This window comes from Hyaena hyaena, unplaced genomic scaffold (genome assembly GCF_003009895.1).
Source record: "Hyaena hyaena isolate Hyena2069 unplaced genomic scaffold, ASM300989v1 scaffold_53, whole genome shotgun sequence".
Lineage (NCBI taxonomy): Eukaryota > Metazoa > Chordata > Mammalia > Carnivora > Hyaenidae > Hyaena > Hyaena hyaena.
In genome coordinates, this window is record NW_024080686.1 from 1,557,950 (window position 1) to 1,567,259 (window position 9,310).

A 9,310-nucleotide genomic window follows, 5' to 3' on the forward strand; every position below is an offset into this window, starting at 1 on the left:
CTCCTCCTTTTGTTCTTTGGCGCATGCTCATTGCAAAATCGGCAACACAGAGATGGGAAGAACCAGCAAGTGCAGTGTGTAAAGGTTTGGGCCTCCATTGTCGGGGGTGGGGTTCGTTCATATTTCCAATAGAGTGTAAACCTACTGCTAACTAGTCAGCACGGCTTTTATTTGGTATTTCTGAGAACGAATCCTCTCTCTGACTCGTCACAGTTTCTGAGGGTCTGGAGTCCAGGAGAGGCGTAGCTGGATGGCCCTGCCCAGGGTGTCTTGTGAGGTGACAAGCAAGCTGTTGGCCACATGGGCATCCTCCCAACCGGAAAGGGCTGGAGGAGGAGTCACTGCGTGAGGGCTCACTCGCAGGGCTGTTGGCTGGAGTCCTCCGTTCCTCACTGGCTGTTGGCTGAGGGTCTCCAGGGCACCCTGTGGGCCACCTGGGGACTCCACCTGGTCTCTCCAGGCCCACAGGCTCCCTCAGAAAGAGTAATCTGAGAGGCAGAGACAGACAAAGAGACAAGGGAGACCGAGGGCTATGCAAATGGAAGTTGCAGTGTCTTTGGTGATGTTAAATCTAACCTCAGAAGTGGCAGGTCCCCCCTTCTGCTGTATTCACTGAATCCAGTCCACTCTCAAGGAGAGCAGAGTCACATTAGGAGCAAAGTCATTGGGGGCGCCTGGGTGGCTTGGTCAGTTAAGCGTCCGACTTTCGCTTAGGTCATGATCTCACGGTTCGTGGGTTCGAGCCCTGCGTCGGGCTCTGTGCTGACTGCCAGCTCAGAGCCTGGAGCCTGTTTCAGTCTGTGACTCCCTCTCTCTCTGACCCTCCCCTGCTCACGCTGTCTCTCTCTCTCTCTCTCTTAGAAATAAATAAAACATTAAAAAAATTTTAAAAAAAAGTCATTGGGTGCCATCCTGGAGTCTGGTGCCTATGGCTGCTGAGCATGAAAGCTGCCTCCATTTTGACCTCAAACTTGATAACTGAGTTCTTCTTTCCCGCTTGGCTCTTGGCTCAGGCAGAAGACTCTGAGGGTAGAACATTCCCTGAAGGGAACAAAAACGACCGCCTCAAGCAACAGGGACTGCCCTGAGCCAGCAAGCCCCCAACTGTGATGGACTCCAAGAAAGTGATAGATTTAACCTCTACGGCCTCCCCAAATGCTCCCACCCACCTTTGCCCCATGTTTTCCCAATATAAACCTGAAAGGGTTTTTGGTATTTGCGAGACGGTCTTTGAGACCATAGTCTGCTGTCTTCCTGGCGTTGGCCTCACTGAGAGGTGCAAGGTATACATATACACTTTGTGTAACTGCACTCTGACTATAAGTAATAGAATCCAAGCTGAGGGACTGGGCATTCTTTTTCTTTGTTTAAGGGTATTTATTTATTTGAGAGAGCGAGAGGGAGGGCCAGTGGGGGAGGGGCAGAGAGCGAGGGAGACAGAAAATCCTAAGCAGGCTCTGCGCTTTCACTGCAAAGTCCTACACAGGGCTTGAACCCACGAACCATGAGATCCTGACCTGAGCGCTGAAGTCAAGAGTTGGATGGTTAACCCACTGAGCCACTCAGACGCCCCAGGGGCTGGGCCTTCTTAAGTGACATTTCTCACGGCCTGTGGCAGCCTGGGGAGCATTTGTCTATCCGAGGTTGTGGGGGAGCCATCTGCTCCCGGACTGACGAGACTTTCCCCTGGGCGGTGCCAAATAAATCCCAGCAGCTGCCCCTCGGTGCTTTTGTGGACTCATAGACTGGGGAGTGTAGCCAATTATCCAAAGGACCCATTCTCGTATCTATCCCCCCAACCCCCGCCCCCAGGATGGGATCCAGAAGGCAGAGCGTTCACTGTGGGGCCCACGGGGCAACCCTCCCATCATGCCATCAGGACCAGGCTAAGTAATTTGAGGGCCCAGCAAATTCTTGTTTTTAAGAATTCTCGTTAGAATTTCCAGGTGGCCACAGTAGGAATGAACGCAAGTGCAAGACTATGGTCTCACTCTTGGAAGCGTGGGGCCCAGTGTGACTGTCCCCGGTGTGCAGGACACGCCGGGCAGCCCGATCATGGTCATAGCATGTTACAGTGGGTTTGTGTCTCTGTGCTAGGGTCTGAGTGTTTGTCTCGTGATGTCCCGGGAGGTCCGCCGTCAGCCCAGGCTGCTGATGCCTCTGTCCCTTGTGAAGATGCTCCTGGGGGTCAGAGTGTCTACAGGGACACCTCCTCCTCTCACCCCCTGCGCTCACTGCTGCACGGCCACACAGCCAGGCCACTTCACGTCGTAGGGTCTCAAACTCTTACGAAGCCACTTGTTAATTCTTATTTAGTGTTAAATATAGCCTCTCACTCTATAACTCAGACAAAAATCCCCATTTCGGACATATATCTCAGCATCGGGCTTAAGGACAATCTAATTTCCTACCTAATTTAAATTCTCTCTTCCTTTGAGTTCTTTTCCAATAGATTCCTTGGAATTTTTTTAAAAAAAAATTAAAATATTTATTTTCGAGACAAAGACAGAGTGTGAGTGGGGGAGGGGCAGAGAGAGAGGGCGACACAGAATCTGAAGCAGGTTCCAGGCTCCGAATGGTCAGCACAGAGCCCGATGCAGGGCTTGAACCCCCCCCACCCCCATTCCGTGTCACATCTCCGTGGCAGATGCGGACCTTACATCCCCGCCATCAACGTGCACGGGAACGGGCCTGCGCTCTCAGCCCCTTACTCTGGTAAATGGATTTATTGTTCTGCTCTTCTTTTACGGTGCTGGGCCGGGCTGGTGTCTCGGCCCCTTGACGGGCTTGGTGTCCTTCATGGGCTCAGTGGAGTAGAGGTGGGTCCTCCCCTTAACTCTCTGTTCTTGGAGAAATAGGTACAGGCAGTTCCCTGAATATGTGTCAGGGTCTCATTTTACTGTGGAAAAAACCCTGTGAAGCATTTTATGTCAAAATAAAAGCACAGACGGAGGACTTATCTCCTGTGGTCGCCTCCACCTGCTTTGTCCGAGGCCTGCTTTGGCTCAACGTCAGACACCTAGGTCCTGAGGGAAGGAGGGGACATTTGTCGAGCATTTACATGCAACTCCCTGTTTAATCCTCCTGGCAAGTCTGGGAAGTGGTTTTTATCCCCATTTAACAGATGAGGAAACTGAGGTTCAGGGCCCTTAGGGACTTACTCCGGGTTACTCTGTTTGCAGATGACAGAGCTAGGACTTGACCCTAAAGCAATATTGTTCTCACTGCCTCTGTGCCGGGTGACGTTGGGTGTTTTCACCACCAGGGTGAACTTGGGCATGACTCACTGGTGTCTGGGAATCAGACAAGACAGCGTAGAGCAAGGGTGACCAATTGCTGTCCCCAACAAAAGGAGCCTCAGAAATTCAAAGCAGCAACTGCTTTCATCTAGGGTGGTCCAAGGAGTCCTGAGCTGGGTCGGGACAGATCCATACTTGGGGAGGCAGGAGGGACGATGTGGGGCTGAGCACGGGGGTGGGGCCGGCGAGGAGGCAGGGGGAGACGGGTCAGGGAGGCGAAGGGGACCAGTGAGAGAAGGCTAGTGGCCTGGGAGGGAAGGGTGAAAGCCCCGCCACCGGGCTGCACGGTTTCCATTTATTCCAGTAAGTTACTAGGGAGCCACAAACGCTTCTTGAGGAGGGGAAGTGCTATAATAAGAGTTTCACTTTAAGAAATGACTTGGGAACTGGCAGATGATTTATGGGGACAGGAAACCTGGTTAGGAAGTGACCGCCTCTGCTCAGATGGGAAATGCTGGGGTCCTGCAGTCACGGGGTGGGGTGGGGACCGAAGGTCGGCGTGCGAGGTGCAGATCTGGTTGCACGCGGGGCGGGGGATGGGAGGACCCAGTGAAGCACGTGGCTGAGGGAGAAGTCACAGGAGGCTGGGATGACCAGCCCGTGGCAGCGAGGGTGGCCACGGGGGGTCTCGGTTCACTCAACCCTCAAGCCCCACGGGTCCCTCCGTGGAGGCCAGGGTCCCCACGGTGGAGGTCTCTCTGGTCCCTGTGATGCCCTGCCCCTGTCTCCTTGGTGGCTTTTTCTCCTCCTCCGACTGAGCCCCAGAAGCGGCGGGAGCCGTAGGCCGCTTGTGGCTGCACAGAACGGCCTCCCTCGGACCCTGGGAAGTATCGCGTCCGCTTGTGCGAGATCGTGAAACAGCAGCGGGCACACTGTCTTCCGCCTTCCAAACGGCCCATCACACTGAACTGTCTATCAGAGAAACAGCAACGGAAGGTAAAGGGGCAGCTTCTAGACTCTGGAGCCCAACGACTTGGACCCAAGTCTCAGTTTTGCTAGTTACTCGCTGGGAGACCTTGGGCAACTTGCTTAACCTCTCTGTCCTCCAGTTTCCTCATCTGTAAATCGGGGGAAATACTGGTGTGCACGTCAAAGACTGTTGAGGTTAAGAGAGTTAGACGACGCCACTAATGCCTGGTAGGTAGCTGGCGCTTCATAAATAGGTGTTGAGTAGAGGAGTGTTTTAGTTTATTTAATTTTTTGAGAGAGAGAGGAGGGAGGCGGGAGGGGCAGAGAGAAAGGGAGAGACAGAATCCCAAGCAGGCTCTGCACTGTCAGCACGGAGCCCAAAGCCGGGCTCGAACTCACCAACCGTGAGATCATGACCGCAGCCGAAATCAAGAGTCGGACACTTAACCAACTGAGCCACCCGGGCGCCCCTGGGTAAGTGTTTTAGAAGGAAGAATTCCAAGAAAGAAAATTAGAGGTGTTTTGTTTCGTTTTAGGTTTGGTTTTTTGTTTATTTATTTTTTGTATGTGAAATGGAAAAATCTAGGTAAGAAAGTGGACGGTTACTTCCTGATAGAGTCCATGTAAATGTTGGGGGAGGGGAGAGAGGGAGTTACTGGAAGGAGTGCATTCAAAACTCCTCATGAAAAGCTATTTTCTTTCTCTGCTTCCTGAAGTTCTGCCTTCAAGGCCCAGTGTAAATGTCACCTCCTCCGGGGAACCTCCCTGGTTTCCACCCCCACCCCCACCACTCAGATGTGGCTTCCTCCTCTGTTCTCGGTCAGCATCCCACTTTCGGGGTTACTGTGGCACTTACTGGATTCTGCTTTATTTTTTCCATAGTAGCATTACGTGGCTGCCTCCTCTTCCTGGACCAGAAGCTTCTCTCCGAGGCAGCACGTGCAGGAACGTGGAGTTGGATGGGTCTGCTTACTGCTTACCAGCAGGGCTTAACCTCACAGGTAGGAGACGCAGGCCCACCTGTCCAGAGCTCTCTCAGCCTTGGTCTTGCACCTTCAGACCCAAGGGGACCAACGTGCCACAGGGCAGGACTGTGGGATGGAATCATAAAGAAGTTTCTCCCTTGTCTTTCTTGATTCGGTCAGTGGAGGCGCCCCCTGGCCCTGCTGAAGTCTCAGGCAGCCCTGTAACCTTTCTGGTTGCCCTTCGTTAATACAAATTCTCCCCATCCGGGACTTTGGTGTTCCGTTGCTGTTTTTTTAATTTTTTAAAAAGTTTTTATTTATTTATTTTGAGAGAGATGGAGACAGTGCGAGCAGGGGAGGGGCAGAGAGAGAGAGAGAGAGAGAATCCCCAGCAGGCTCCGCACTGTCAGCGCAGGGCCCAATGCGGGGCTCAAACTCATAAAAATGAGATCATGACCTGAGCTAAAACCAAGAGTGGGGTGCTTAACCGCCTGAGCCCCCCCACGCAGCCCCCCATCCGGAACTTTAAAATGTCAAGTCCCAAATTTGATTTAAAATAGGGACTTCTTGGGGCGCCTGGGTGGCTCAGTTGGTTAAGCGTCCGACTTTGGCTCAGGTCATGATCTCATGGGTCGTGGGTTCGAGCCCCGCGTCGGGCTCTGTGCTGACGGCTCAGAGCTTGGAGCCTGTTTTGGATTTTGTGTCTCCCTCTCTCTGACCCTCCCCTGCTCATACCACCTCTCTCTCTCTCTCAGAAATAAATAAAACATTAAAAAATAAAATACAATAAAATAGGGACTTCTTGGGGCACCTGCACCTGGGTGGCTCAGTCGGTTGAGCGTCCGACTTCAGCTCAGGTCATGATCTCGTCGTGGTTCATGGGTTTGAGCCCCGCGTCAGGGTCTGTGCTGACAGCTGAGAGCCTGGAGCTGTTTCCGATTCTGTGTCTCCCTCTCTCTCTGCCCCGCCCCTGCTCACACTCTGTCTCTCTCTCTCAAAAATAAACAAACATGAAAAAAAAATTTTAAATACAGTCAAATAGGGACTACTTGCCTCTGGCCTGGGGCTCTGGAGCAGGTGTGAGGCCTCCAGTGGGGAGGAGGTGCGGGGGGTGGGTAGGTTTCTCTAGTCTTTACTCAACTCTGTCTGCATCTTACTCAAACTTACTGGGCGGGGGCGGGGCATTTGAGCCAGCTGACCCCCCTCCTGTGACACCACCAGCCTGGTGTTTGCTCTGAGGCTGTGCTGCTGGGGGCATAGAGCTCTGTTTAGCTGAGCGCCCCATCTGCCGTCTTCTCTGTCTGTCTGTCTGTCCACCTGTCACAGGCTGCACTGGCTGTATCTCTCTGTCCCAGCATGTGCAGGTCTTTGCTCTGGGTCCCTCGGGGTCCCCTCTGCTTGGTGTGCTCTAGCCCCCCACTTTCGCGGCTGTCTTCCTAGGACTCAGGGTTCTGCCCACATCGCACCCCTCCCCCGCCCCATTCAAGAGCAGGGCAGCGGAGGGCTGTGTGGTTGAGGGCGGTACTGGTTCCTGGTGTTGCCATTGGGCCCGAGCTCCCCGCCCTGCCCTGGGGCGTGGTGGGGACTGGGGTGTGGCCCTGCTTTTGGTCACAGCAGCTACAGAATTCCTGGAGCAGGTCAGCTGTTTCAAGGTCTGGAAACTTGCCTGGTCCCTCCTCTGATTTATGGTTGTTGTGCAGCCGCTGACTACCTCTCCCCCCCTCCCCTTCTAATGAGAGTAAAGGAGGGACAGGACCCAGAACCCGTGGGGCTCTTCTCTGCCCATTTATTCTGACTTTGGCAGCCTGAAGTGTGGACTCTTGGCACGGCATTCAAGGCCGCCCCACTATTTGAGGCTCACCCCAGGCATCGCTTCCAAGACCACTGCCCTCAGCCTCCTTACTAGCCCAGGGCACTGCCTCTGCTGGGACCGACTGCGTGTCCGAGGCAGGGGTAGGGCATGGGGACGGGGACATGAGTCGGGGACAGCGCCGGCACATAACTTCTTCCTGGGGGCTCAGGACGGGCCCTTAATATGCTATTGCTCTGTTAATTTATTCCTCAAGCCAGATTTTCAGGCAGGCTTTGTGAAGCCTGTTAGCCAGAAAAACTGAGTCACAGCCTGAGGTCACCGGCCAGAACTGCCCAGGGGAACAGGGTTCAAACCCAGAACGCAGGCCCAGAGCCCCTGGACACACCCCTCCACCTTCAAGCAGCCAAACGAGCAAAACAGACCATTGTACTTTTATGAAGCTTTTAGCCCCGAAGGAAACTGAGGTAAGCCTAACGCATCAACTCCAGGGGCCCACCTTCCTCCGCAGGTACCGAGCCCCCCCTGCCCCCCCACGCTGTTCCAGGCCCTGAGGGGAGGTGACCCGTGCACAGGTAGCCGCAGCCCCAGGCCGGGGTGGGGTGTGGCGGGGAGGGGAGGGGAAAGGATGGGCGGGGGAGGAAGAGGAGGCAGCTTCCTGAAAGGCCACCGTGGGACCCTCCCCGTGGTGAGGAACACGGGGGAGAACAGGAAGCTCCTAGCATTAGATTTTGAGCCCTGTGATTCTGGAGGGGCGGCTTACCCCAGAGAGGTAAGCACCCCTGTGCTCTGAGAAGACTAGTCTCGTGTGTGTCTGCGTGTGTGTGTGTGTGTGTGTGTGCACGCGCCCACACACTTATGCTGGGGAGGAAGCCGTTGCCCAAGATGGCCTCCCCTGACTCGGAGGAGCTTCGTCCACCCGCGGAATCTGAGGCCGTGGCTGAGGTGGACGAAGCAGCTCAGGAGACCTTTCCGCACCCGGGACGCCGGGCCACCCGCCTGTCTGCCCACAGCGAGGGGCAGCCGGCCTCCCGAGCTCCGGGGACGGGAGGGCGATTCCGAGGCAACTGGGAGCCCCGGGGAGCACTTCCCCTGCAGAGACGAGGGGAAACCCCAGGGTGGGTGGGGGGAGGCAGCTCTCACAGGGAGGGGCGGGAGGCGGGTGTGACACAACAGAGGCCACCTGCCAGGCGCCGGGCCAAGTGCTGGCGGTGTACTGGCCTCGGAGGACGGGAGCCTGGGAGGGAGCCGAGGGAGGCCCCGGCGGACTCTTCTCCACCTCAGACACATCCCCTTCCGGAAGCTCGTGTGCTCTCACCCCAACTGAGGCCCAGAGCAGCTCAGGGTTAATGGGGTCACAGAGGATTTGGCAGCTCAGGAGGCAAGAACTTGGGCAATAGGGACAACCCTGGTTCTAGCGCTCACCAGCTGGGTGACCTCAGGCAGGAGGCGCAAGGGCGCGGATCCAGGCTTCCTCCTTGTGAAATGGGGCCAACCCACTCCCTCCCGGGGAAGCTGCGGGAACCGGGGCAGATGGCCCGAGCCAAGCTTCCGCTCACACTCCGGCGTCACCAGGGAAATGCAGCTGATGCCCGCGAGCTGCCTCCGCGCACCCACCGGGCGGCTGAGATGGGACCGGCTGACCTCATCAAGCGCTAACGGGGATGTGGAGCTACTGGAAGCCTCACACTTCGTTGGCAGGAAAGGAAACTGGGGCTGCTGTTTTGGAAAACAGTTTGGTGGTTCTTTCTTTCTCTCTTCCTTCCTTTCTTTCTTTCTTCCTTTCTCTCTCTCTCTCTCTTTCTCTTTCTTTCTTCTTTCTTTCCTTCCTTCTTTCTTCTTTTTCTTCTTTCTTTTCTTTCTTCTTTCTTTCTTCTTTCCTTCTTTCTTTCCTTCTTTCTTTCTTCTTTCCTTCTTTCTTTCCTTCTTTTCTTTCTTGTTTCTTTTTTCTTATTTCTTTTTTTCTTCTTCCTTCCTTCCTTCTTTTTTCTTCTTTCTTTCTTTTTAATGGTTTCAGGTGTAGAATTTAGTGATTCATCACTTACATATAACACCCACTGCTCATCCCAACAAGTGCCCTCCTTAGTGCCCATCACCCGTGTAACCCATCCCCTCCCTCCCCCCCCAGCAACCCTCAGTTTGTTCTCTGTATTTAAGAGTGTCTTATGGTATGAATCTGGTGGTTTCTTAAAAAGTTAAACATCGCCTAAACATCACCAGACAAAAGAAAAAGACATACTGCATGATTCCATTTATAGAAAATTCTAGAAAATGCAAACTCTTCTATATGACAGAAAGATCAGTGGCTGCCTGGAGGTGGAGGGGTC

General features: G+C 54.3%; 1 long non-coding RNA gene across 1 annotated transcript; it reads right to left on the reverse strand.

Annotated features, from left to right (window-relative positions):
- Window positions 1–2,611: 2,611 nt before the first annotated feature.
- LOC120231159 lies at window positions 2,612–8,701 on the reverse strand. Its single transcript, XR_005528273.1, has 3 exons — window positions 8,409–8,701; window positions 5,065–5,299; window positions 2,612–3,026 (listed from the first exon to the last, which is right to left on the reverse strand). It is a non-coding gene; the product is annotated as an uncharacterized LOC120231159 (long non-coding RNA).
- Between the last annotated feature and the right edge of the window lie 609 nt (window positions 8,702–9,310).